At 39.6% G+C, this 24,106-nt stretch overlaps 1 protein-coding gene across 3 annotated transcripts in view; it reads right to left on the reverse strand.

Annotated features, from left to right (window-relative positions):
- Positions 1-24,106, reverse strand: part of TBL1XR1 (TBL1X/Y related 1) — a 117,141-nt gene that overhangs the window by 61,694 nt on the left and 31,341 nt on the right. For 2 of the 3 annotated variants that reach the window (XM_068406401.1, XM_068406400.1), the window contains exon 2: positions 5,906-5,970. The gene's annotated coding sequence lies outside the window, so the exon portion shown is untranslated. Of the gene's footprint in view, positions 1-2,829; positions 2,869-5,905; positions 5,971-24,106 lie in introns of those variants that run through there. The other variant, XM_068406402.1, reaches the window with a different exon arrangement.

Consider the following 24,106-nt stretch of genomic DNA (forward strand, 5'->3'; position numbering starts at 1 on the left):
AAACAGAAGTCAGTATATTTAATATCATTCCCACCAGCCTAGAGAATTCCTGTTGTTCTGCAGCAATATTCATTATCTCCCAGCATCAACACACTGAAACTAAGGGCAGCTTTTACTTTTGTTGACTTGAACTAATATCAACTTTCTGTTGACAGGAAGGAAACCAGGATCAAGGCCTGATGATACAAGTGACACATTAACATGGTCTTCTGTGAAATAAACCCTGCTCTTCTCCAGACAGTAATGCTCACATGCTCGGACACAAAAAAGCCTGTCCTTAGGTTTTCTCTACAACATCCTACCTCACGTACACCTAAAAGCCAGTTTAATTTTTTAAATGTGCAACAAACTTAGTCATTGTCAAAAACATTTAACACTTTTTCTAATTCTTTCATATAATAGAGCGAGAAAAGGGTCATTTCAGGTTATGCAACTTCACCACGGGCATATGGCAGTGAACCCACAGCAGAAACATAAAATCTCCCTCTCCTCTAAAGCAGATGGCACGCTGATCAAGTAAGATATAATCTAATGCTAGCTGCACTACTACTGCTGCTATTAACTATTGAACAAAAACCAGTGTAAAGTGGTAAAGACGGAAAAACCCAAGGCAGGGGAGGTGAAGGAGGAGGAAGATGACAAGGAAAAAAACATGGAGTAAAAAAGCTGTAACGTAAGACAACCTATTGCAGCAGAAACAGCCTCTTTTCAGGTACATTTAAGATTTAAAACCTAGGAATAGCAATAGGCAAGGAATGGCAATGGCCCTCATCTTGTTTTAGAGAACACTCTCCTAGTTTGAGATACTGGCCAGGTTGACTTTGCTCTTGTGACTGCACTGAGTACCTCCCCAGGGCTACATATCCCGGCTGCTTAGATAATTGCATATTTACGATTCTGCCGAGAATTCTTAGTCAAAGCTTATTTCTGAACTGTAAAATGGTTAGAGAATCGGCAGAGAAAGTTCTCTGACAAATGCTACTTCAAAATAGAGCCACCACTTCCTAAAATTTTTAATGACAGTAGTTTCCCTTTCAGTTGATTCATTCAGTAGTGAATTTTAATAGTAGAAAAAGGAGGCACGGGGTGTCTTCCCTCTGAACCAGAAAGAGATCTTATTAGTGTGTTTAACTTGCTTTCTATAAACAAACAGAAAATTAAAAAACCCTTCCAAAAATGGATCTGAATGCAGTATTACATAACACTTTTAATGCTTATCACAGTATGCATCCTACCACACCACACAATTTTTCTATATCACTTCATTAGCACTTCCTTTTCAACGCATATACCACTAGATCAGCTAATTCATGCTGATCCAATAAACAATTTATGAACACTCTGAAATATAATTGTTCAGGTGTAACCAATTATCAGACAAAATACATTGCACTTCACCTTCCTTCATTGATAATAGCATCCATTGATTTTAGAAGGAGCAGAACAGTCCAAAATTTCATGTTGTCACTTAGCTTAGACTCTTTCAGAAACTGGTAGAATTTTTTTTTTCCTTTTAAAGCTGTGCTCTATAAATTGCACAACCAACTGCCTCAACAATAAATTTCACGAGCACTTTTAGGCCCTACCGTTGAAACACTTTCAAGCTTGGTTAGCTTTATGCATGCAAGTACTCCTCATTTATATCTCAGAATAACTAGTCCTACACTTTAAGTTACATGTACGCACATGCATATTTATTTGAAGAATAAGGGCCTTAGTCTTGCAGGTTTATTTATTTTGAAGCAACTATTGATGTCTCTTGCAATCAACATCTTAAGTACTGTCAAGTTTTATAAACTCTTGAAAGCAGGGGTCCCTGTTCTCAGTATAACGAAAACGAACCCCCAGCTATACCGTCTTTCAAAGGTCTGCCCACCCGCAGATATTCTTTCGTGTATACTTATAGTTGTGAGATGACATTCAGCTCCTGTTGAAACAAAGTCAGTTTTGCAATTCCAGTGCAAACCCTGGAGCTAGCGGCACAGACCTCCCGCTGTCCTTGGCAGGCGCCCGCAGAGGCAGGGCTTCCACTCAAAACCCAACTCCTCCAGTTCTGAGTGAAGGCTCCTGCCTTCTTCCTTGCTTGTCTTACTCTGCATGAAACCATTTTAACATAAGGCACTGGCAGATGATTAAGCTGGCAGACAGATCAGCATTTAGATGGGTTAGCTGTTGTGGAACCACAGGCTAATAGTTATATTCATTTATTCCTTCAGCTGTCTTCCAAGGAGTGGTGAGGTCACAGGATGACACTACAGAAGGCACCACAAAGGGGTTTGAAGAAAAAGTCTTGCTGCAGTTTTGGGGAAGTTTTTGCAGACATCTTCCAATCCCTTCACTGACTGCCTTTTTCTTTGGAGTGACTTTTTCACCCTCTCCAGCTCCTCCAACCACTCCTGCTGTTTCTGGGCTCAATCCACTGGGTAGATAATCACACTGAAGTGTTGCACACATGGAATTGCCTGGCCCAAGAGACTTAGCACCTGCAGAGCTGTTCTCCTATAACAAGTCTCTTACATGTAAAAACGGTTGATGTAACACATAATGGGTGTGTTACACCTCCAAAACATGGTATGATATATTCACCCAAAAGTAGAGAGCATTGAAAAGAATGGATTTAAAACACTTACTTTGTATTCCTCTCAAGAGACTATGACGACATGACTTAGCAGTTGACGACCCTGCTTTCCTGGAGACTAAATAACTTTGTGCTCAATGCCTATCCCCAGACTTTGCCTCTGTCAGCTTGTAATAAATGATAACATCCTCCGTTCTCTTCTGCAGGAGACCTTTTTAACTGATCAGTGTGCTGACCTTTGTCAAACTGACCGTGCAGTAAGAGATGGAGCCAAGAACCCGGGCATAGAGTTTTTCAGGTTGCCTCTCGGAAAGCCACCATGTTGCCTCCCTTGCTCGATTCTTCCATAGCCCTTTTCGGTTACTTCCTGCAAAATTAAACCCATCACAGCAAGCTGTTGTATGATAGTCACAAACGGAGACTTCCCAGATTTCTGCAAGTTCCTGGTTTTTGTATACTCCTTTTTATATATGTAGATATACATCTATATGTATACACATACATACACACACAAGCACACCCCTATATAGCCGCACGTATTTATGCATACACACATGCAGGCCTGCTTCAACGACTTGTAAAAGACAGAAAGGCAAACTGCTTTGCTTCTAAACTCACAAGAGAAGCCTTGCAAGGTACGATGGAAAAATCTCTCTCAGGTAAGCTACCTGCTCCATCACATAACAAGAATATTAATTTGCTAAAGCCTTTGCGGAAATCCTGACGTGATCTTTTGCTTAGGCCAAAGGTCCAGGACTTTGGATCTTTATTTCCAACACATTCATTAATCCTTGTGACCGTGGATTAAGTACCCAGGTACATATACTCTAAACGAACCTTTGAAATCCTAGGAAAAATAGCATTATACACTAATTTTCCTTCACTTAACAGGCCTTTTTTGTTAAGCCTTTGCATCTTTCCTTTGAGACTCTAAGGAACATCACAGTTGACTGGAAGAATGGGAAGGAGAACTCACACCAACCGAACACAGCCATTCTCTCTTTTAGCAGGCTATATCACAATATAAATTTTATTCTTAAAAAAATTGCCAACAATTACAATAAGTTTTTAAGGAGTAACTGATATTTTACCTTATTTAGTTATCAGTTAACATAGCATATACGATGCAAAAAATAAGCATCTTTTAATTACCTTTAAAATAGAAAAGCAAAGAAAAACCAAAAGCGGATGTGTAGCTTTATGTTTCACTTTTTTTTTTTAGTACTAAGAAATGGAACTGATAATCATGATTAAAAAACTGATCAAAAATGCTAGTATGATTTCTCAAGGGAATCAGAAATTAATTTCTCATTCAAATATATGTACCAAACATGGGTAGGCAAGTTAAGCCAAGTCTTGTTTGGGAGAAGAACACAAACTGCTTTTTTCAGGTCAACCTCTGGCCCATACTTTGTCTACAAACATCAGAGAGAAAAATAACATAATAAAACCCTATAAAAGTCTTTTTTACTATAAACGAGATTAAGTTATGATTACTTTTGGGATGATGAAGAATGTGTCTAGCTTGTCTCTTAAATCTACATTCAAACAGTTTCAAAGTTAATTAAGAGGTGAGTAATTGTTTAGAAAACTCTAGAATAATAAAATAACAACTTATAGCACAAAAGCAGCCCTTAAAGAAAAGAGTGAGGAGTATTTCACTTCACTACAAGGAACAGTTGAATATGTTTTATGATCGCTGTAACAACTAGCATGCCCCTGAGACCGTGCGATTCTGAATTTCTAATATAATTTGTAGAAGGAAAATTACGACAAAATGCAGTAACATTTCAAGTACAGTCTCTCGCTATTTTAAAATTTTATGAAGTATAAGGACTAGGTTAATATGGAATGAGTCATGCTTTTAAGAGAAGCAGTAACATGGACCTGTATTTTAAATCATAACTAAAACCATGCTCAACTAATGCAAAATAAAAAGAAGTCAAAGTAGCTTTTTGTTGCAAAAAGGTCAACAACAACAATGAAAATTTAGCAATAATAGAAAAGGCTGAGAGCACTGCTAGTTTCAGTTTTGGGAGGTTAAAATACCAGGATAAGTGACCAGGTAAATATGATGCCTTCTCACTCAACAAATTCATTCCCACCAGCTGAAATTCATCCCAAATCAATATAAACTTTACACATACCAACTCTGAGCCTAAACATCAGGCTATTAAATGACATACACACTTGGTGCAGATCTTCTGATTTCAGAGTCATATTTGCTTAGTGTCAAATACATTTCACTCCATGATGTCTTGAGAGTCAACAGAATTACTTACTACCTTTCAAAGTAAAGCAGTTACAGCCAAGCAAACTCTCTTAGAGTGTCATTTTGCTCACAGCATAAAGACAGTGAAGTTGCAAAGGTATAAGTGAGGTTATAGTTTATTTACATATTCTTTAGATCCACACCCCCACGCAAACCAAAGGAACCCATCTCAGCTCTCAGATCCCAAATTGAGTTTTCAAAGCTAGTGGTTAAAATACTATCCCGTTAACTTTTATCCTGAGTACAGTGATCTAGAGATGCTTGAAATACAAAACTCAGGCTGGCACTTCATGTATTTATTTCTTAAGGCTAATGCTGCAATTACCATTCTTGTAGTACACCTCAACTGTGACAACACAAGATACCAAAACTACTGAAAAAAAGATTGTTTGATCAAAGCTGAAGCAGTAAGTTCCAGCCCTTCTCTTCAGACCTCACCTCTGCCTTCCATCTGCACAACTATCAGAAAGCATAAGTAAACCACAAAGACAATCTGCAAATATGAACTTTCATAGTTTGTAACATTGAGCAATATTCCAGAGATGGAATGAGATCGCATCAACCAAGCCCCTTTCTACAGGAGCTAAGATTTTACCTTCACTAGTTTCATGCTGTCAAATGTGCTGAAGCAAAATACACCTGGCACTGTGTGGGTTTTTTATAGAGGAAGCTGTTAGTACTGAAACAAACTGCAGAGAGCACCCAAGGAGGGGGAACAGAGCACTCAGCTAGGCTACAGCTCACCCAGAACAGGCTTTTAGCCAAAAGAGGAAGCAAAACCAGTTACCAACAGGATGAGCTATGTTATTGTCAAGTCACGCTTCTCACTTCAACATTAACACACTGCCCGACTTTCCATGGGATAAAATCCAGATACAATTTTAATACTTTTGTCAAACAGAATAATGGTCTAGATGCATCTTAAAAAATTAAAATAATCCACTTGTGTACTAAAAAGTAGTTATTCTAAAAATACGATTTGCAATACAAGTTGGCTTACAGGACATCTGCAGGAAGGAACCACACCACCTTTAGTCAGTTAAAAAGGTACTTACCATTGGCAGTGCATTGATATACGGAAGTTTTCCTTTCAGGTACCTCTTGCCACAGAAGGGTGATGCTGACGAGGAAATAAGGAGACAAAATAGGAAATATTAATATTTATTATTTTGAAAACTGTGGTGTTACATTATCAAGTATGGGCTCTTGCTGCCTACTCTGTTGGAGGAGCCGCGTGATCACCACTGAATTTGTGTGCAGCCTACAGCAGCAGCCATCGGGCACGCAGGGCTGGGGGTTTGCATATATCCTGTCACTACCCACATCACACGAACTGCTCCTGAGGGGAGCCTGAAACACAGACCTTTGAACAAATAAGCCTGTTGAATGAATACTTACACCATCAGACCTCTAGACAGTCACACCCATTCAGCAGGAGCGTACACAAACAAAACAACCTGTCTATAAAAATCCCCATGTCTCGGTTTTGCCTTAGCTCTCCAGGAAAGGCTTTGGGAAGTTAACTAGGCAAATAGGCAGCTTACAGTATCTTCTGCCCATGCCAAATTGCTTCTGGAAATAAACCTCAGCTCCCAACTTCTAAACACTCTGAAAAGCCCCAAACAAAATATTAACATTCCAGCAGTTTGACTTCCAAAATGGTTACATCCACTGAAAGGTGTTTTTTTTTTTAAAAAAAAAAAAAAAATCTGTTTTCATAATACATACTGCACTAAATAACTTCATTTATGTGCACAGGTGTGCCCATGCACCCAGATAGTTACCAACCCCTGCAGGGACCTCAGTGATTGAAAATACAGCTCATACTAGTTGCTGGCTACATCTGAGACATGTACACAAGAGAAATCTTCCTAGTGCAATATTCAAGAGAAATCTTTCCCATCTTCAAAAATCAAACAAAAACATAACACTAAAAAACCCACGCTCTCCTATGTTTTAGTATTTTTTTTTTACATATCGATAATATTTTTATGCATCTGACAATAAAATAGTTAAGTATAAGCAAACACAGTTTCATGTCCAAATATGCGTTAACTCCATCCACTGTAACATCCGTTTCTATTCAGTAATAACAAACAATTTTTATTCACACTAGTATTTCTCAGTGGTTGCTCTCCATACTCATACTTGCCAGACTACTTTTCTTTAGGAAATAATCTAATCGCCCACTCAAAGAACAGGAAGGGGGACAGATGGACATGGGTGACTAATAAAGTATTATCAGACTATTTTTAGATTAAACTATTTACAAAGCATCTGCAAACTGCATTCAAAAACTTACACTACGAGTAAAGAATAACTGGTTTTCGGGGCTCATGATCAACACAAAGTCCTCGCGTGCAATTTTCAAGCTCGACCAGTAGGAGATGGGTTATTATAGAGCTGGTTTTGGACCCAGACAAAAAAAAAAAAAAAAAAAAACTGCTGCAGCAGTTGAGCTTATTTTATTCTTAGAAGATCCCATCGCACCACCAAGGCGGGCAGAAACGTAACCTTCACAGTGTAAGTGAGAGGCGCTGCAGAGGATGCTGAAGCACGCAGGAATGCTGGGAATTGAAAGAATTTGCAAACATGCTCTTGTTCCCTTGTTTAGTTGTACTGGTGCCGCAGAAATTATGTAAATAGGCTGAGGGAAAACTCCACTCCTCAAGTGCCGCGTTTCCTACGTGGAGTTACTCAGAAATTGTGTTTTTTCCACAGCCAGAGCTGCAGACCAGCAGAGAAGAGGAGGCTTTATCACCTCGCTCGGCAGACCCCATACACAAACATTACTTGCTTATAACAAGAGTTTTCCTTAAAACCAGAATAACCGGCCAATGGATATTTGCACTCTTGGCAGAGGAGGGCTCTGCTGCCCCATTCTGAGTGTGACGCTTGGTTTGGGTTATTTCATTTGGGAAGGAGCATGGCAAACATAAATAAAAGGATGATTGAACAAACATAAACCATTTTCTTCACTGAAAAAAAGGCTTTCTTCAGTATACACTGCCCAGACTGTGTCCTTCCAACACCCCTTTGCCCTTGTGCAATCTTCTGAGTGCTGTACTTATCGTCGAAGCCAGAGAGGGAAACCTTTCCATCTGATCCGTGGAAGAGCCTTCTTGTCCTTCGCTTTATATCTAAACAGGGCAGTGACACGGAAAGAAGCTGGAAGCAAAGACTCAAGAGAGCAGAGAATGAGAAAAGAAAGGGTTCACTGACTCTGCTTCATTCCTCACTAATGTTAATTGGTTGTAGGCTCCAGTTTTAAATAAGAGCGCTTGAAATGACACAAACATTTAGAAAACTCTGCAATGTCCTTCCTCAGAATCAAGTACTGAGTACAAATGCCTCATCAGCAGCTTTTCGCTTTCCAAACTTAACCTATTGGATCTTGCCATTTTGGCACGTACCTTGAAACAATGCGGGTGATGGCTATAATTTATTGATTTTAGACTCTCACCTTTATATACTGACCTGTTAGGGTGATTTAAACAGGTGACCAGGTGCAGTAACAGCTACACTATGTGACACTTCAAAATAATCCACCAGATGCCCTTGAAGTTGATAAAGCACACCTGGGGAATGCACAGGAGCTTGTGAGTTTGGATCCTTCATCTCAGAGGGGCTGGGGGTTCACCACTGGCTGGGGACTAACGCCTTCAGCATCGAATGAATACTGGCTCCCCTCGACTTAAAAAGTAGTAAGATTTTGCTGCGTGTGTACCGTGTTGCCAGCCAGTGCTCACCAGCTTTGTCCACACTGGGTTTTTCTGCACCAGAATGACACACCAGATGCTTGTGCCCCCCATGACACCGTGTCCAAACACTCGGTACAATGCCCAACAACTTCTCCTCAGAAAGAGCATCCCACTGCTGTGTACAGAGCGGCAGCAACGCCTGAAGCCATAAACTCTTGAGACCTGCTTGCACGCAGAGGTGGCAAAAAGGTCTAGGCAAACAGGTTGCACGAGACAGGCAGTTCCCATCTGCAGAGCCAGAACTAACACACCAAACCAGCTACCCCAAAAGCAAACACCGACCCATGCTGCTAGCACAGTCTGGGCTGCTGTTATCAACCGGGTAATAATTGTGCGGTACAAAGATGAAACCACAGAAAAACAACCGTGGCACTGCATGGTGACAGATCTGGGTATAAACCCATAGCGCAGATGTACGCTAACATTATTCCTTACACGTTTCCAAACATAATCAGTTCAAAACAAGGATTTCTCTAGAAGACATTTACAAAAATGTTTAACCATTTTCTTCTAGAAACACCATCATTTATGCCATTTTCTCCTACCCATCCATTACGCAAGGAATTACCCCGGGTTCGCACTACGGCTAAAACAGTGTTTTCTGCGTGAGCTTTGAACTTCTATTCGTCATGTGAACTTGTGCGTTCATGGTTTTCTTCTAACCCTCTTGGGATAACACTGTTTATACTACGTTCTGAGATTTTGGTGCTATTTGAGCTTGAACAACAAATTTAGTCATTAGATGTTGTGCTCTGTGAATACAAAAGCCTTCTAAGGACACAGTATTTTTTCTTCTAAATTCCCCTCAAGTATCCTGCTTTTATCTAGATTCAATATCTGGAAAGAGTGTCCCAATCAAAACAGAATTAAAAATAACTAAATCCTGGATATTCCTCTCAGTAACTAGGCTGCAACAAGCATCAGAAAACAGTTTTAAAAGCCTAAATTGAAAATCACTCAGTTGAATCCTTCCTTTCATTTGGTTAACAGACGCATACAAAACTAGCGGTGATTCTACCACTGCCGTGCTTGGAACGTAAACAGAGAAAATCAAAGTTATTTCTTTTAATCACAGTTCCACAGCGATGTATGGCAATTTTTTTTAAACAATTCAGCAGTTCTACAATAACATCTGCTTTTCAGATCTAACAGAGAAGCTGAACTGAGATAAATACCAACTCAAAAAATTCTAGAGAAACAAATACGTATGAGTGTGGAAAAAAAAAAAATCAGGACCACACACGACAGCATTAAGAACTGTCATTACTTGCAACTAGTTGGTAGCAATAGGGTTCCTCGTGACAAAGTAATATGCACAAACTGCACCAACCCTCCACTCGAGGAGCGCAGCACTGGAGTCTGCTCGGATGGAGGGGGGATCACCGAGGGTGTTTTACAAGAAGCCCCCAACAGGGAACACCCGAAGTATCCGAGACCTGCCCACAGACACATCCACCTGTATTCCTAAACTCTGTCTGAAATGGCTTTTCTCTGTCAATCGAGAAATCTTTATTTCCTGTTCTTTATGCTATTTTTAGGCCTTTATCACGTCAGAAATATGGAAAAACCTGACACAAGTTACCTTGCTGGGTGTTTCAAAGAAGAAATGCTTAACATATATATTCATATCACATAAAAGCTGCACAACTTTCCACACTTCAAAAATACTCTTTCATATACCAAGCACCTGTATGTCTACAGACATATGTGAACCAACTATTAAAACAAAACAGGATATCTGAGGGGATAAAGAGTAAGAATTGGGTGAGCAGACACCACCATTCCAGGGAAAGCTCATCTGGATATCGGAACCACTCTTCAAAAGTGCACAGAGACAGGAGTCACTGTGCAATGAGAAACATAGAAGAAGTCAGACCAGAGCAAAAGAATATTGTAGCAGCTATATACAAGTTTAAACGCCAGTTTCTATAAAAGTCAAAAATTGAGGCAATCACAGAAGATAGCTTACAGCCCACTGAAAGGGGAGGAAGCTAAACTGCTAGAGAGGAAACGATCTTAGCCAGCTCTATTAAAAACACACAACGCACAAGAGTAATCTTGTCAATACCAACCAGTTGGTACCACTGGGGAAGGAAGGAGGGCGAGCCGTGCCGCAGCACGATTTCACTTGCAAGGCATTTAAATGAAATTCATTAGTAAGTAACCCAATTCACATAAAATGAACATTAAAAGATCCTAGAAAATTAAGTTAAATCCAGTCTAGACTGGGAAAGAGTACAAATAGTACTCAAAGTGCTGAGTGTTTTGTGAAGGGACTATGGGCTATAGACTAGTCACAAAATCCCACCTTCACAGATGGCTACATCTAGGATGGAGGCCCACCTGCGTAAATTCAAGGTAGTTTCTAATTTGTGTTGCTTGCTTGTTTTCTGAAAATAGTGGATGTGATGACTAGTGACATATTAATAATAGTAGCATACCAATGAATAATTTTGTGGTTTTACTCTAGAACTGAGTTTTAAATTCAGATTAATCACTGCAAGGTTAATCAGAGAAAAGACCAAGAATAACAGCCTGTCAAACTGGGTGCTCTCAGCAGACTCACCTCAAATTGGAAAGAGAAAAAAAATTTTCCTTGTGAAAAAAAAAATAAGTCTGAAGTGTAGCATTTAGAGGCCACTCTGTTATTCTCAGTAAGTTTACCACATATTTCAAATACATACCTAAAAACTGAACCAAGACACAAGCAAAATATACCACTTTAAACAAAGATTAAATCACTATTTTTTTTTTCCATTGCCTTTCCTCCAGGTAGGAAGAGCCATATTTCCCGTGATACTAATTCAGCCTGCTCCAGCTTGCCAAAGGGACTCATCCGTTGCTCAGTGACAACCCTTCCCTTCAGCATGCAGAGCCCGTTAACTCTGATGAGCCTTCACAGTTGAACAGACACAGGCACCTGCTTTTGTCAACACGGCAATGTGTTTGTAGGGAACTGATAGTTGCAAGGTTACCAGGACTTGTAAATTGCTCTCCAATTTGGGGATACAGAACAAAGCTCAAACTGCTTCCCTGGGAAAAACCCTTCCCTTTCCCTGCTTCTGCTAACAGAGCCTGCCTCGTCTGTGTTTTTAGATATCCAGAACAAGATGTTCCTCTGCTTTGGGATTAATGGTGGCCTTGCAGAAGAACCAAGCTAGATTACCGCAAGCATCAGAAATCGTTACAGTGGGGCAACTGTACATGTCTCTTAAAGAGCTTAATTTATCAAATTTATTAAAATTCTGTCTCAAATGTGACATGCTTTGGGAGGTGGAATACATGTTTTACGTAGACATCACATTTAGAACTAGTCTCAAAATGTTTAAATAAGGAAATCTCAAAAAATAACAAGAGGACAGGACAACATTGTGTTATTTTCAACCCTAATGAATGTAACCACCATTCAGGCTCTGTCTGGGTTTCCCTCAGTGTCAGTACCATGATCACCCTTACTTTTTTGAGCAAACAGAAGTCAAACAGGGCATTCCTTCAGAGTAAAATCTCTATCTACATTTTTTTTTTTTTTAAGCCAAGCTAATGAGCTGCAGAGGACATTTAGACGATGCAGCGGGACTTGGGTTCTGCTGCGAGACACGGCGTTTGCAGACAGTTTGACGTCAACAGGCTCAAGAAGTCCCGCTGTGGCCACTGACCCTGAACATCACGTACACCCAGTGCTGTTGAAGTTGTGGCTCTCTTCCTATCTGAGAACATGTTAGGAAGGCTGGTTGCCTTCCGTCTGCCTTCTGCAGAAGCACCTTGCAGGATTATCTGCCCTCGCAGCGAAATACCGGGTTTAAAAACAGATGTATATCAAAATGTTCTAAAAATCCACCTCACTTGTGATACTAGGCATGTAAAAGTAATAGTACAGTCTGAATGATTGGGATCCAAGAATTCTTTTAATATAGCCCTCAAAATTCTGAGTTACTTTTAATACTCAAAAGCACTTAAAAATCCATAGGTATGAAAAGATTTTTCTGAAAACTTAAAAGTCATATCAGAGGTCAAAAGAAAAGTTTGTGGTGGAGCTTGGGCTCATATACTCCAGATGCTCCCGGGATGCAGCTCCCCTAAAATAAGGTGTTTATAATGCATTCCAGATTCTTCCTAAAATTATTGTTACTGTTTTTATTTTGTGCAAAGCCAGAGAAAAACGTAAGCCTCTCACACTGCCAAAAAAGGTAACACACTGACTGCTCGGAAATCATCCATTAAACATATCAAGGAATAATTAAATATTTTTTCCCAAAATACTGCTCATCAAAGGTGCTACACTTCTGCTTACAGTCCCCTCTCATTTCTCCAGGAATTTTTCAAAACTAAGTGACATTTGTTGCATAACGTACTCATGCAGTAGCACCACCTTTCTATAAAGATTCTGTGTGGTGGTCATATTTTCATACAAATAATCTACAGATTAAACTCTTTCTATACAGGTAAACCCCATGATTAAGCAGCAGTTCAAGTTGCCCAAGACCAAGCAACACACAAGGAATTTTTCCCTTTTTCAAATCTCCACACCCTACCACCAGCAGCCAATATCATCTTTCCTGCAAGCCCTCCTGCCTCTGCCCTTCCCATGCTCCCATCCTCTCTCTAACGGGGTAATCTTACAGCGTTATATGAGGGCTCTGACTCACAAGGAGTTAAAACCAACCCAGAGAGGGCTGCCGTTATTCACGCACTGGTTGTCCAGCCATCCCTGCTAAAAGGACAACTTATTCTAACACAGCAGCTACTGAACTGTGACAAATTGCAGACCAGGGTACGAGGAAAAAAGCCTGTGCCCCTCATTACCGTGGCAAGCTTTCCTGCTTCACGAGCGGTAAGCCATCCCTGCAGCAAGGGCTAAAAATCTTCGAGGGCAGAGGGACAGCACACTCGTTCCCAAATAAGCTGCCTCTCGTCCCTAAGAGCTCAGAGGGTGTAGCTCACCCGAAGGCTTTGGTTTAGTTTCATTCTCAAGTCACATCCTAGCCAAAACCTACCTGCTACTGTGCAGGGAGACCTCGGTACCCCCCATCTACCTGCTCCCAGTTGGGTGCTCTTGCCACTTCCTCTCCCCTAAAAAATGGAAATTAGTAGTTTTCTACCACTCAGGTCCTGAAGTATCTCACTGCAAGGTCAGAAGAGGATGGAACTGGCTCAAGACAGGACAAGGGAACAGCCCTGAAAGGGAAGAAATGTGGGAACAGCACCTGCTCTATAGCTCTGTTTCTGGGGATGCCTGATGCCTTGGACGACGATGGGGATCCCAGCACAAATAATCTCACCACAAACTCAGAATGATGTACTAGGTAACGCGAGTCATAACAGAAATAACACAGACACTAACTGTATAAAATATTCCGTTGTCTTTTCAAACTATTTCAATACCAGAGCTGAGAAACTATGCTTGTCTGTCACGCTGATTGAATAGGGAAATAGTTGCATCAATATTAGACTTATACATGGAGTAAGAGACACTGAAACCTGTTCCAAAGGATAGGCAGCCTACAGTACAGATAAACATAGCAAAATATTTACTCTAGCAGTATGGTCAAGAAGAATAACATTTATTAAATAAATGGATTAAAGCCATTAATCAACAGCAGTATGTTGTTCTTCACTTTTTTTTTTTTAACAGGACTTAAGCATGATCAAGGAAAACAAATAATCTGATTCATCAATGACAACATATTCAAAGGATTTGATGAGCATCAGGAAATGAAGCCACAGTAGAGATGTCTCACATAAAGACCGTCACCAGGCTATGATTAATTGATAACAACCTAACAGTGCCCTTATTCAAGTCTGTCCTAAGTAGTAAAGTGGAGCTTATCTACACGTATACAGTTAAACTATTAAACTATGTACCTCCCACCCTAGGTGGTCTATTCTGAAACAAAAGCAGCTTTTCCTAAAAATGCTGTTCATTATGTTAATTAACATTTCAATTACGTTGGGCTTTCCTACTAACATTTTCCTAAGGAAAATGGTTTTCCTTATTGCAAATGGGTGCAAAAAAAACCTAAGCAAACTTAATTTGTTGCCAAGATGTGTGATGTCAGTCTATTTGTTTCATTGGAAATATTTTCTGTTGAATTTCCTACGGTCATTGCAGCTGTACAGCTCAATTTATAGCCCCTTTGAACTAATGTATTACACGCACAGAGCAACACATAGCAGGTGCTCATCATACAAACAAGTGGAAGCGTGAATAGACAACCTATCATGCTGCTTTGCAAACAGTTAAAAAAAAGTGAAAAAACTTGCTAATGTTAGTTCCCCAGCACCTTGTATTTCCCTTTATACAAGATAAAAGATATTAACCAAATAAAATTGCAAGAGACCTGACTGAGACCCGAAGAGTGGCCATACCGGATCAGGCCAAAGGGCTCCCCGGCCCATTATCCTCCCTCCAGCAGGGACCCAAAGGCAAATGCTCAAAGGAAGAGTGAAAACAGCACCAACGTGATCTAGTCCCCTAAATAATCTCCTGCCTCCAGCTATTTTCAACTCAGATGACTTTTCAGAGCACAATTTGTTTGGTTTCTGTGTATTTAGTAACCTCAAAGGAATTATCTTCCATTAACGTTTTCAGTCCCGTAAACATTTATCATCTACCTCTTCTGGTAAGCAGTTTTACAGGTCTGCGCCCTGCTCGGGAAAAGAATAGCTTGTGTCTTTCTTTACAATTTTATATATCAGCCTCTTATTAGTTTAACTTGACATTCCTGTAAGAGAAGAGGAACCTCTGACCCCTATTCACCCTCTCCACAGCTCTCGTGACTCCACAGACCTCAGTATACTCCACTCCCACTTTGTAACTTCTCCTTAACCGGTTGCTGCATGAAACAACTACCTGGTCTTTATATTATGTTTTGATAGGACAACCACACACTTTGCATGGGATTAACTGAAGTCTCCCGTGGCGTTTCCAACCCTCCTGCCCTTTCTGATCTTTCTAGTGTTACCATCTTGATAGGGTGGTCAGTAATACAGATCCACTTCTACGGACAAATCATATACCACCCCCCCCCCCAAAAAAAAAAAGCACTTAACACATTGTTATTGAAGGTGTTCATCTATAGAAGTGTTCATCTAGGAATGTGAAATGGGGAATTGAGCATCTACCATGGTAAATGTTAAAATAATGCCATTAAATTTCAAGGCTATTTTTAAAAGAGCATCAGCCAATATGTGCTCATGATGATAAGCTCACACCTAGAAAAGAACTGTTTCTTACATATTAGTTTTTAATTCAGGAAGCTATTAACTTCTAAATCTTATCTTCACAGTAATCTAATACTCTTCTCAGCGTCTCACCTTTCCACTCTTATTTTCTCTTCTGTTCTTCAGTAGAGCTCCCTGTGTAACAGGGTTAATAGTATCTTGTATTCTCTATAATGGGTATGTCCTAATAGTAACTGTAAAGGATGTGTGAATGCTGTCAAGAATGACTTGAATTTAAGCTTTCTTAAGCTTTTCTGAAGAACTGACAGTAAATTCATCATCTTCAGAAGTATCCCAGGAAAAATGAGTTTTGTCAAGCACGTTACTTATCATTTTCAAAATCAACACAAAAAATGGAACTAGTTGCTACCCTCTGCATTAAATGTATTTTTAACCTCAGTGAAAGTCTACCCGATAACTTGGAAAGCTGTTAATGGATCAGATCTCAGGTACAGGTAAGTAACATCTCCAACCAGGAGTTAACAGAAGCAAAAGTCAAGGGCAAGAAAAGATCTAGGGTTTAGATAAATCTACTGAAGATGGTGTAGCTGGAAACACACTAAGTAACCAGGAAAAACTTCTCCAAAACAAAATCATGCAGCTGAAGAACAGTGATGAGAAACAGCCTATGCTATGGGGCTCCTGTTATTTTAAGCAAGAGTAGTAATGACTCTGGAAGGAGTAATTCTGCCTAAGGAGGCATCTAGTGTATAGCATTTGATCTAACAGGGCTTTTTCCTTTCTTTACTTTTTGATTCTTATCTTGATCGTGTCACACCAGGAATTTTGAATTGGCTGAGCTGCACATGTTACAGATCTCACTGTTCAAACTCGAATAGGCTGAAAACAGGATTTCACCATTTGGGAATTTCATTTACAGGGTTCTGACTCTGCGGTTGCCTGCAGAATTCTCCACAACTGCTGTCAGGACTTCACGCAAAGGGTAGGTTTGGGGCATTTATTTTTTTTTTTTATTTTAAAGTCAACTCTCACTTATCAATGCAATCTACTAGACTGATGAGAGAAAGTAACAGACTCAAGTCCTCTAGTCTTGGTCTTTGGGGAAAAAAAAAGCTTCTTTAATCTCCCAACTTGTCAAAGACAGAAAATTTACCCACATCTTAATTTTAAAATATGCTAGATAGCTACCATCACTGAAAATACTTGCTCCTTGCATGTTTTTTGCTGCTCTGATACAGATTTACTAAAGCGTCCACAGACTAGCCCGGTTCTCATTTTTAAAAAGCAAAAGAAGTTATGAATGTCTATAAATTTAAAAAGATTAAAACAAACTAATAAAAAGCTATGCCTCTATTTTCAGTTTGAATATACAGATATTTAGTTCTTTTTATTGATGAAGAACAAATTGGAGGCCTGTACATTTTGCAACTGTCTTTTATGATCACACAAACACACGCTCATTGACCAAGGAAGCGACGGACAAATGCTTGGGTGAGGAATATCAAACACACACATTGTCAAAAATACTCCACCTAGCAAAAGTATTTCCCCTTGGTGTCCAACACGTCAAATACTGGGGTCTGGTTCATCTCCAAACAGAACACTGTAGATATTATTTTAGTCACACCTAGTCAAGGGTTTTTCTCCACCCGTCCCCCCCTTTTTTTTAAGCATGTTTTCCAAGCATGCTTTTTTGCCATGCTTTTCAAAGTCCGTGGCAGGATTTTAAAATGAAACAATATGATGCATTTAGCACTCTAATAGATACACAGAGCCTATACAGCACTATAATAAATGCATAGAACTTGACAGCCCAATAATGATGTATCTTCCCTCAGCCCACAAGTAATAACAACCTAGGTTTACAGGCTGCTGCACTTCAGAAGAAACTGTTTATCAGATCAGTAAAAACAAGGTTCAAAATATATATATTTTTTGTTGCATGACACAGTACAGCTGCAATCATTTATCAGATTTCTTCTTGTGTCTTATCATTCTTATCATTGCCTAAGGAACAAGCAAAATCTTGGAATTACAAGAATGTCTCAAACACTAGCACTTCTGACCCATTTAACACATGGCAATTTTTTTTACACCAACTTTATCCAGAAATAAATCCACTTGACATATTCTCACAGGAATACCTCTACTAGACTGATTTTGACACCTTTTCAGAGAAGTCTCATTTGACCATCTCAGACTGTACGTGTAGCAGGCTGTGTGTACACTACAGACACACGGACTTTCTCCCTCCTACAAAAATGAAAAGGATGCTATTTCACTAGCGACATTTGTAGGCTAAACAAGATAAGTTTAAGAGCAATTAGCACTATTTTTTCTTTTGTCAAGTTAAGATAATTTTCTTGTGGCATTTTTAACTAAATAATTTGTTAATGCAATGATTCAGAAAACATTACTATTTTTATCTTTTTGTTCCTAATAATATCCTCCTGTAAAGTAGTAAAAATAAACATGAAACTGCATTAATTTATTTTAGCCTGCATAGGAAGAGTTAATTTTTATTATTTCAGTGTGTAAAGACTTTACTACAAAACTCTTAAGTGACTTGGAGAATTGCCAGTCCTTGAAATGACATGCCAAACACTCATTACCGAATTTTGAAGATACTGGCTCCACAAACCAGCCACAGACCACCCATGGCCTCACAGGGCAAAGACGAGTGTGGATGAAGGCATGCAGCCACAATGAAGTGCAAATATTTCACGTCAGAGAAGGAACAATAGCGTAAAGTGTTAGTAATACACGTATGAGAGTGATGTACAAAGCCTCCCATCGCTGCGTAAAATTTCACTGTCCCAGCACCCACTATACAGCCGTGAACGGTAAGATAAGGAACGGGACATGAACTCTAGCAACATGGCGTAATGAAATTCAGTATATGCACATACATGATGGGAAATGTAAATAGAAGTTTACTTCTTGGCTTGCAGTCGTAACTTTGGGATTCAGCTTTTTGCTTTTGTTAGTACCTAACAAAATTGCCAACGGGGCAGTTTGATTTCACATCTCTCATGTGACACATTTTAGGGAGAGAGATGTATTTGGAAAATACTAACAGCAACAATTGCATTTCTTTTGATTAACAAACCAGAAAGATACTACTGAGGATCCAAACAGTCTGCCCATCCTTAGTTACCAGAAGACTTGACCTGGTGAGGTCATTTCAGCAGTCATATCTGAGGCACTCCACCCAAACCCTCCTGTGGGTTTTTTTTTTTTTTCCTCTTCTTTACATTAACCATTTCTCACTGCTAACTATGAATTATCAATTATATAAATCAAGTTTAAAGCAGAGACAGTTCCTAAGCCTCCCAACAGATCACTGCATCACTGCCCTTGCTATTGCTCCATCAGCTGAATAAAATGACCAAGATATTCAGAGGGACTTAACTGCAGCTACTCACAGCCTGGACGTGCATGGGAACGTTCCCAATAATCTCTTGCAAAGGAAAGGTACGGGCACTGCCTGAGATAAGCAGCTGAGTTATTCACGGCCAGAGAGACCCAAAAAGCCAGAACTGACATGGTGAACTTAAAAATTCTGGTAAAGATACAGAGCATAAACATTTTTATGATATCAATATTAATCACATTTAGAATTAACAAATATTAAAATACAAACCCTACAGATACCACACAATAAATTCTAAACTCCACTGCTTATTATTTTAACTGACTAGAACAAAACAAAAACAAATGATGGTGCCTAAAGAGAACCGGAGCGCAGCAGCTCCAGCTCCCGTGCGGGCTGGCTCCCTGCGGTCGGGCTGCACCTCCTGCCCCGCACCACTGCCTCACCGGGGAATCACGGCGTGAGGGGAGTAGAAAAGAAGAAGAGGGAACACCACAGAAGCATTTCCGTTTGTTCTTTTTAAACAGTATTTCTTTCATCTTTGCCAAAAAATTTTATTAAAAAAAAATTTTAAAAAAAAATCTTTTGTTACTTTTTAATTGAAATTCTTCACTGTGTTTTGACAACAACAGAACCCAGCATCTTTGGTATGTGCGCTGACTATTATTCTCTTAAGAAAACAAAGCTTTTGCAATGATACTGTTTGCCTTGGATCATATAATTTTAAGGTTGACATTAAAGACATCAGTTGATATCAACCAGATCTGAGAGAAAGAGAGAAATCCAGAAGTCTCACTGATGCCCTAAAATAGCTGGCCGAGTTGGATGGAGATGGTGCATGTGCTGTGATACACACCACATTTCTTCCAAAAGCTCCTTGAGGGAAAGGCTGCATCGAGTCACATGGGAGATCCCTCAAGCTTAGGAAAACCTTCAAAACTCAGGAACGCAACACCAATTCACAGGACACCACACATCGTTATTTCCGCTTTCCTTAGAGTAACTTACGGATTGCTAGGGACAAGCAGGCAAAAATTACTCATGACTCGCTCTCTCTCCTGTACTGGAAAAGCAACGATGGTCAGAGTAAAACCCAGTATCAAACTATTTACAGGTTCAGAAGTTAAAACTGGTATTTCAAACTGACCCAAACCCACACGCAGAGGCAATGCGCCCAGGAAAGTGCTGCCTCGTGCGCTCAGCAGTGCCTTACACCGGGACCACTGACCCCCACACCAGTTCAAGGCTGCACTGCCAGGCGGGCAGAGCCGAGCCCGGGGCAGCAGGAACAGCACCCCATGGGCCAGCGTGTTTTCTAAACATATACCACCTGTTAAGATTGAGTTTAAATTTTAATTTCAAATTCAATTTCAAATTTTGGCAACCTATACCAAAATCTGATTTAAGTCACTATAATAATTTCAGACAAATGAAATATTCAAGTAGTACATTAAGTTTTAAAGAAAGCTAAACCACTGATGGAACTGTTGGAAATCACAGACATAGCGCTCACAAAGAGCATTTATTAGAAGTTTAAGTGATAAGCTTTTATAGTGTCAAAGAAATCGTTTTTCATACCCCAAGTAGTTTGTATTCAACTAGCTTCAGTACTTTGAATGTGCTTCATACACTCAAGGATGAGAAGTTTATCTGCCAAATTATAAGAGGGCAAACCCTCAACTAATTCTGAAACCCTGAAGAACAAAACCAGTTAATTACTTACAAAATTCCTTTTTCCTAGTTTTAAATGCAAAAGTTTTCATAAATAGTCCCTCTTTATCCAGTATACTGCAACAGTAGAAACAAGTGAAGATTTTGTGCAGTAGATACCTACTTTCATCTGAATGCGGTTTGACCCAGTAAATAAGAAACATGCTATTTGTCAACTGGCAACTTCATAAAAAGTCATGAGAACTCAATCTGTATAAACGAAGGCTAAGTTATGTGCTTTAACAAAAGCAGAGCAAAGCAGTAAATCTGCCTGATTAGCAAAAGAAACACCAGTTTTACTATAACAACTCAACACTAGGAGCAAATCAAACATTTTAACAGATTGCAGCACAGTTATTTTCTTGACAAAGTTTGATTTCTCTAAATCCAAAACAAAATTACAATCAATTACTTCAAACAAGGGCCTTCTGCATGTTGATTAAATTGTTTTCACTTTGATCCACCCTGGGCCTAGCAGATATTTCTTCCAGTATTAAGCAGTCAAAGGTATAAATTAAAGCTTGAAAGACCTCCTTAAAACAACATCTATAATAAGCCTCGATATTCAAAGAGCAGCCCAATACTTTCAAAAGAAAAAGATTTCAAATAGGGCAGCAGAGGCATGCAGCAATAGGTAGCCTCTCTGTTTCTGGATGCAAGCCATTGAAAACCAATCCAAGGAAAACCCTAGCAGGACATGCCCACATCCTGCGGTGGTTGGTGCTCCTTCAGAGGTAAAATAGTGAGCACCAAACAAACGATTAAGGAAGTTTAACTACTCTGTTCTAACAGCCATGTGACAGATCAGGCGCTCTTAGATGTTGGTATTCTGGAAAACTAACTTCTATGCTGCTGAACAACAGAATCTCATTTATACAGTGATGGCATCTACTACAATTATTTGTATTGTGGTGGCACTGGGGACCCAACTGTGAATAAAAGACCTAATGTGCTAAGCAAAGATATAATATACCTGTAGTTTAAGGATAAAGACAAATTCTGCAGAGAGATGTAACACAAGGAGCACAGAACCACCCCAGTGAACAGGGCAGCAAGAGGGGTAATGGGAGGCGATGCACCCCACGCTGCACATCGATGAACTCTCTGAAACCATGTGTGGTAGCAAGGCTGCTTCTGCTTCTCAGGTCAGCCTGAACCTCTCCAAACAGCTTGCACTGAGCACTGCTGACAAACACATCATTAAGCTCTTCGATATAGGGGCAGCCAATCTCTGAGCACTCAATACAGCAGGCAGGTCCAGAGGCTACGCAGAACCGAAAGCAGATGGTCCCCTCAGAGGGTCTCAGAGGGCATCACTGCACTCCTGTGAGGTGATGGCAAGGCTGCGTGCCACAAGTCTATGGGTTACGCAGTGACAGGGCTCCACCTGGGCTTTATGTCAAAAAAGAGAGATATTCATAATATCCTCTACTCATTCATCTTCACACTTGGAGAAATCAGATCAGCACTTGAAGAAAAAGAGCAGGCACTGAACAATGTACGGTACCAGCAAATTGGGTTCTCAAGTTCTCAGGTGTTGGAATTGCTCCTTCTCCTGTCCTGATAAAGTACAGCTTTCTAAATGAATTTTAACATATATCAGATTGACAAATTTCCACCATTTATAAGCCTGATCTATTTTGCAACAGTCAATTTTGCAGCCTTATTTCCAGTGATTCATATTAACACACTACAGATGACAAAATCAGAAATACAGAGGTCAATATTTAGGCATTGCCCATAATCAGAAAAGGCAGTCTTATCTTCAGGTTTTGTTTTGTTTTTTTAAGTTTGGTTTTATCATTTAATTCTAATCCAGCAAGCATTCAATATTTAAACAAAACAGAAAATTCTATCCAGACTACAGTAATCTTCAAGTAATTACACTGAGAAAGAAGGAGAGAATAAGAGGGCAGTTGCCACAAAAAGTCACCTATCTTAATCACACCTGCAATTATTTTCGTATTTGGTATGCATCAAAACTAACCTTTTTGTACTTCATTTCTAGAATTCATATGCAGCAGTGCCACACTTGCTCTCGCTTCTGCAGGCAAGCATTCCCCAAAAGTTCACTTTGCATATCATAAAATCTGAACTGCATAACAATTAACTTGTCCATCTCGTCCAGAAGTTTCTTTACAGTTCCTCCTCTGCATCCTTTCTGGAACATCAGTAAGAAACACCAATGACGAGACCAAGAGGACTGATTTTAACTACAAACAATGTCAGAAGAATAATAAAGTTGTTCCCATTTGTACAGTAGCAAATAAGGAATCAATAATAATGTAAAATACATAAACTATTTAAAAAATCTCAGAAACACCCTTCTAAATTTAGGTTTCACTGTCTGGCCTACTTCAAAACCATGAAGTCCCCTGAAAGATCAATTCAATACAACCCATAAGATACTGAGGTGCAGAAATCAATTTTTTTTTTAATATGGTAAATCGTACAGTAGCAAACACTGAGATAAACCAAACGGATCCTCATACAAGAAACAAAAGAGGTTATAAATCAGCTATGTCTAAACCTCCCATATCTTCAAATAGGGAATGTTGTAAAAAGAATGCATGCCAGAGAAATTGTTTTCTAGTGGGCATTCAGGTTTTGCTCATTTCAAGTAAAAACTTTTATTAAAGCAATGTGATCTCTAAGGATTTATCTCTGGGTTTTTTTCTCATCTCATCTTAATTTTTAAAGGGCTTTCTGAAAATTCACTTTGCACTAAGTATCACTGGTTGGGGATGCCAAAGGAAGAGGGCAGTACCCTTTGATCAGCAGAGACAACCCTTCTGCTAGCTTTAGAAGGATTTTACTTACAGTAACTTCAAAAATCTTTCAATTGTAGCACCAAAGTCTCCTTTCACATCATTCCTGGTTTGGAGACACTGGGGCTTTGCATTCTGCCAAGTCATTCCTTTTGTGAAGTAACTGAGCTCAGACACTGGGTCCCTCAGCAGAATGTGCATAAAAGGATCCAGCAAGACAGAGCTGGCATCTAATTGCTACTCTGGCTCCATCAACTTGCTGTCGGATCCACTTTTATTCAGTTCAGTGCCTAAGAAGTGTCCAAACAAGGCAGAATGAATCTGCCAAACCCTGATGTACATCCACACCACAACGACACTTACTGGTCTGTTTTAAGAATGGGACACCATTTGGGAAAGTTAAGAAAACAACTCATTAGAGCACCAGGAGAAAATCCTTTTCTCCTAGGACACTGCTGTGCC

The sequence above is a fragment of the Nyctibius grandis genome, chromosome 8 (assembly GCF_013368605.1).
Source record: "Nyctibius grandis isolate bNycGra1 chromosome 8, bNycGra1.pri, whole genome shotgun sequence".
NCBI classification, from domain to species: domain Eukaryota; kingdom Metazoa; phylum Chordata; class Aves; order Nyctibiiformes; family Nyctibiidae; genus Nyctibius; species Nyctibius grandis.